Below are 6,036 nucleotides of genomic sequence, written 5' to 3' on the forward strand. Positions count from 1 at the left end.
CTTTAATGACAGACGAGTTGGATGATCTAGCATGACATCGGCTGAAGGCCTTGATGAGTATAGAAGAGAATAAGAAGAGAGTTGCCAGATGGTATGACAAGAAAGTAAAGGCTAAGGAGTTTGCCGATGGAGATTTGGTGTGGAAATTGATCTTACCGATCGGGACTAAAAGTTCAAAATTTGGGAAGTGGTCTCCCAATTGGGAGGGTCCCTATCGGATAAGTCGATCGGCACCTGGTAATGCCTATATTCTAGAAACTCTCGAAGGAGTCGAATTTCCCAGAGCATTAAATGGCAAATATTTGAAGAAGTATTACCCCAGCATATGGGTCGATGCATAAAAGTCAAGTGCCGATAACATCTCTATCGGCTGGGTCAAAATGTGTCTGGGTCAGACTTAGTGTTTTAAAAGGGTGCCGATAACAGTCCTATCGGCTAGACCAAGTATCAGGAAGGTCGGGAAACAGAAAAAGGCGAACGTGTTGCTGATGAAGAGCTCACAAATCTAGCAGCGCCTGGATGGCCGATATGGCGCGTAGGCGGATTTGGTTAGCTGCTTCTATCTCTTTGGTGTCTTCATCGGTAGAGCCTTCCACTGGCTTCAATTTCTTCTTCAGCTGCAATGCTTTGCGGCCATGGACGTTTCGCTCTTGCTCAAGAAGCTTGATTGTCTCCGGCAGTTGGCTTTCTTCTTGTCGGGCTTGGGACAGGGCATCCTCTACTTGCTTGAGTTCTGCCAGCAGAGTTTCTCTTCTTACCGATAAGTCAGAAATCTTTTGCTTCAGTGCATCTCCCGAGGACTTCAAGGTGCCGATGTTCTTGTGCTTTTCATCGGTAAGAAGCTTTTCTTTCATCATCTCCTCGGAAAGCTGAGTCTGAGCGGCTCTATCGGCAAGGCGCTGGGCAGCCCTCTGGTATTGCAGTTGACGGCTCTCCAGATGAGCTGCTTGAAAGAGGATTTCTTCGGCATCGGTGGGGATTTGGCCTCTCAAGGTCTTGAACAAAGCCTTGGTCGGATCAGAGTCTTTGACTAGTTGGGCTGTGTCTTGGTGGAGGAGAGCCGATAGTTCTTCTAGCTTTGCCCTGACCTCCACCGATGTAATCCCGACTGCCCGAGAAGAGCTTGCTTCTTCACCTTCATCGTCAGAGATGTCGATGGCGAAGGAGAATAAGCTGTCGGGAGAGTCCTGCTCCTGAAAAAGAGTTAAAACGAGTTATTCTATGGTCAGGTATTGATGAATAATGCAGACGGATATTGGAGAACTTACTTGCTTCAGGGCAATCTCTTGCCTCTGACTAGAAGATGCCGACGGAATCACGGGTTGATCGGCTGAGGTTGCCGATTGAACTATGTCAGCTGAAAAGTGACAGAAATAGTTATAAGACAGAAAGGGTAAGTTCATCGGAAGTAATTTCATAGAAGTATGTTACCTTGAGGAGGGACAATACTTGTCTGGATAGAGGAAACTACCGATGCTATGATTGAGCCTGCTGGATCGGTAGTCTGCTCGCCCACATCAGCCGATGTATCTTCAGGCTGAGGCTCTTCTGGATGAGGTTCCTCTAGTTGGGGTTCTTCCACTTGAGGTGCTACTGGTAGATGAGGGGGAGATGGTACCTGCTGCATCTGTACTTCTGGGGAGGAAGGAGAGGATTCCACTGGAATTGGTGATACCGGGGGAGGAGAATGCGTTGTTACTCTTTGGCGCTTCGCCCGTCCTCTGGTACTCTTGGCAGCTTTCCTCTTCGGTTGGCTGGACTGGGGGGCATTAGCACTTCCACTTCTGGTCTTTGCCGATGCACCGGTATGTTGTGTCATAAGTAAGGATTCATAAGCACAAATGTAACATATGAAATTGTGGAATCGGTATGGATGAAGAGACTTGAACAATTACCTTGAAGGCATGTGCTAAGGCGGAGGCAGCTACCGATGGGGATACCTTGGCTCTCTTGGTGGTTACTTTCTTGAGGCGTACACCTCGGTGCATGATGGCAGCCAGAGTAGGAGCGTTGTTGCCGATTGAAGAGATCGGACCTGATGGAAACAGATCAATCGGCTTACCGCTCCTGCTGACAGATGGGGGAATGTTATCAACCTGCAATGTCACACAAAGAGTAAGTTACCGATGAATATGGGAGTAAGGGGATAAAAATGTCGGTTCAAAGGTACTTACAGTATTGTCGGGGACTTTGTACTGGGGATCGATCATGCCGCGATATGTAAGGGCCGATCTGCAGAACAAGTGCTCCTTCCACTCCTCCCACCATGCTTGTATGCCTGAGTGACAAAGAGAACTAGAACCCACTCTGACAAATCGACATCCGTATCGGCATTGGGTGCTAGCTGGGCCACTCTGATCCACTCGAGGAGATTATTGATGATCTCTCTGGGTTTATCACATCGGCATAACAGAGTGCAATCGGCAGCTGGCTGAAGGCTAATTGACGAGCTAATGCCGATGGGTTGTAAAACTCATAGGTTTGGCTAGAGGTTTTCCCACTGCCGAAAAAGTTCACTAGTATAACTCTGGGGGTGATCAGTGCCATCATTACCTCGTCATCCTTGTTAAGATCATTGTTGAATGGATGGAAGACCAAAGGGAACATGGTGTCTGGATCTTCATAATCACGCTGGGCAAAAAAACCCGAGACCGAATACCGAACCCGAACAGACCGAACCCGAACCCGAACAGACCGAAAATTCGGTTCTCGGTCGTTTGTTCGGTTCCAGGTTGCCAGAAACCGAATAGTACATCGGTTAATCGGTCTGTCTGTTCGGTTACCCGAGAAGACCGAATATGTAGCAGCCCAGTAGAAAGTAGCCCAATGCGGCAATGCCTAGCTAGTAAAATGACTCAGACCTGAGCCAGTGTGTGGTGCGCCATCTCACACCAACCCTAGCCGCCGCCGCCGCCTCCGCAACCTGCGTCGAGCCGCCGAGCGGCGCTGTCCGCCATCTCACACTGGGTCATCGTCCGCTGCCACTACCTCGCGCCCTCACCGAGTCAACGGTCTGCCTCCACTACCGGTGGAGCCTCCTACACCGTGAGCGACGAGTGGAGTTGACGTCTGTGGAGGTGGAGCCGTGGAGCAGTGAAGGTGTCGTGCTCCCGTCCAGGCATCGACGGCGACCTTGTTCTGCAGTTCTGTCACCTGCTGGGCGACTGGAAGAAGGATCGAAGGAGGAGCTTCGTGTCTGCACAAACGGAGTCACTAGAATCTTGCAACGTAAGTATGAAACTCGATCTCCTAAACCGTGGTGTTTGTGAAGTTGTCAATTTGTGCAATACATGGTGCAATATCTGATTTTAGATGATACAGACCTATAGTTATAACATCTTCTAATTTTAGGTCGTAGATTTATTCGTGTCCTTGGCTTCTAATTTGTAGATGCCCTCTGAAACTGAAGAGGAAATTGAAATGGGAGTTGAAGCTGAAGATATGGAACTGGAGGATGCAGGAGGAAGGCATAGTGAGGACAATGAGGTCATTCAACTTGAGGGTGAAGATGGAAATGGCAATGGCAAGGAAAAAATGCAAGAAAACCAATGGAACCAAGGTCTGAAATTTGGCAACACTTTATCAAGATAAAGGATGAGAATGATGTGGTGAAGAAGGGGAAATGCAAGTATTGTAGTCGACTAATCAAGGCCGATTCGTATGTCAATGGTACTACTGCAATGAAGAGACACTTTAATATTTGCAAGCGCAATCCTCATGTCAACAGCAAGGATCCGAAGCAGGCAACTTTGGCAGCAACTAAAGGAGAAGGCATCACCACTTGGAGGTATGATCCAGAAGCAATTAGGGAAGCTTTTGCTGAAATGGTGATAGAAGATGAAATGCCTTTTGTAACTGGAGAGAAGAGAGGATTTAAGAAGTTTATGAGTGTAGCTTGCCCACGCTGGAGTACACCATCTCGAAGGACAACAACAAGGGACACTGTTCGGATTTATTTTCAAGAGAAAGCAAAGCTGAAGCTATTTTTGAAGGATAGTTGTGAAAGAGTTTGTTTAACTACTGATGGTTGGACTTCTCAACAGCAAGATAGCTACATGGCAGTGACTGCACACTTCATTGACAAAGATTGGCAATATCATAGGAAAGTCATTAGCTTCTTTAAAGTAAAGGGGCATAAGGGGGATGACATTGGAAAAAACTTGCAAAGGTGTTTGCTTGATTGGGGGCTAGAAAAGGTCATGTGTGTCACGGTTGATAATGCTAGCTCTAATGATAGCGGTATAAGTTACTTGAGGAGGTACATGAATAATGCAAAGACAAGTATAGCTGAAGGAAAGTATCTTCACATGAGATGTGCTGCACACATTGTCAATCTTATTGTACAAGATGGACTTAAAGAAGTGGATACTTCAGTGAAGCGTGTCCGAGCTGCTGTTAGGTACATCAAGAATGGCACTTCTCGATTGGTTAAGTTCAAAGAGCTTGCTGAGGAAGAGAAGGTTGAGACCAAGGCATTTCTGCACCTAGACATTTGCACTAGATGGAATTCAACATATCTAATGTTGAAAGCAGCCACCAGCTATGACAAGGTATTTGCAAGGTACTTTGGCGATGACCCATGCTATGCTATTGACTTGTCACCAGCTAACAAAGGTCCAGGGCATCCAGATGAGGAAGATTGGGAGAATGCAAAGAAGATGGCTGAATTTCTTGGTCATTTCTATAAACTCACTGAGCGTCTTTCTAAAAATGTGCATGTCAATTCACACAACTTCATGTTTGAGATTTGTGAAGTCAATTTCTTAATTACCAATTGGACGAGCAGCAAGGATCCTTTGCGCCAAGAAATGGGCAAGAGAATGAAAGAAAAGTTTGATAAATATTGGGGAAATTGGCATGATCGGTCAGCTGCTGAAGTCAGAATTGTGAATGAGAGAGGGAAGGGGAAGGGAAAGGAGAAAGGAGAAAGAGAAGGAGAATCTGAACTTGCTCATTTTTGTTGCTGCAGTACTTGACCCAAGATACAAGCTATCAGAATACACCAAAGTAGCTATTGAGGAGATATTTAATGAGGAAAATGGACCAAAAGTTTGGGCTGCTGTTAAAGCTTGTGTTCATGACTTGTTTGAAGAATATAGGAACATATATGCTCCGTCGTCTAATGCGATAGCAGAAACTGATGAACCTCAGGAACCAAGTGAAGCAGATGCAGTGAAGTTTAGAATTGCCCAAAAACTAAAGCGACATGGTGCTGCAAGTGGAGGCAACAAGTCTGAACTTGAAAAATATCTTGGTGAAGATACTGAACCTGAAGACAAGAAGTTTGACATTCTGGCATGGTGGAAGGTTAATTCGTCAAGGTTCCCAATATTAACACAACTGGCTCGTGATGTATTAGCAATTCAGATTTCAACTGTCTCATCAGAGTCGGTATTTAGCACAACTGGTCGCATACTTGATGATTTTAGGACCTCCCTCACTCCTTTCATGGTGGAAGCACTTGTCTGTACTCAAGATTGGTTGCGAAGGGCCACTCCCATTAGTATCCAGGAGGACATGGAGCAATTGGGTGAACTAGAGAAAGGTATTTAAGCTACTCTTTTCATATTATTTATATTCTTTGTAATGGAATAGTCACTGATTATTTCATCTCAATTTCAGAGTTGATTCAAGAATATGCTGATGGGAAAGGTAAACGCAAGGCCGATTCATTATCAGAGAGTGCAAGCAAGGCAACAACAACACCTACCAGCACTTCCTAAATATGGTGAGTTCACTGAGTTATTGGCTAGTTGCTATCTCTACCTTGCAGTTGCAGTAATAATTATGAACGTAAGTTTCTGTTATTTAATTTGTTTCTTTTATTTGGTAGCTACTGTCATGCACTCAACAAGTGCTAGGATGTGTTGCTGGCTTGCTGCTACGTTGCTAGCTACTGGTTGGTTGCTATGAAGCCTTGAAGGACTGATGTTGAATGGCGATGGCACTCTGCCAGGATGTGCCCACTCTGTCATTTATGAACCTATGTAATATTACAAATTTATTTAGTGTTGTAAGCCTGTAAGTGTGTAGTCC

At 45.6% G+C, this 6,036-nt stretch overlaps 1 long non-coding RNA gene across 1 annotated transcript; it reads left to right on the forward strand.

The window, feature by feature from the left end:
• On the forward strand, positions 5,455–6,036 carry LOC110434302. Its single transcript, XR_002451717.1, has 3 exons — positions 5,455–5,545; positions 5,623–5,728; positions 5,834–6,036. It is a non-coding gene; the product is annotated as an uncharacterized LOC110434302 (long non-coding RNA).

This window comes from Sorghum bicolor, chromosome 1, assembly GCF_000003195.3.
Source record: "Sorghum bicolor cultivar BTx623 chromosome 1, Sorghum_bicolor_NCBIv3, whole genome shotgun sequence".
NCBI classification, from domain to species: domain Eukaryota; kingdom Viridiplantae; phylum Streptophyta; class Magnoliopsida; order Poales; family Poaceae; genus Sorghum; species Sorghum bicolor.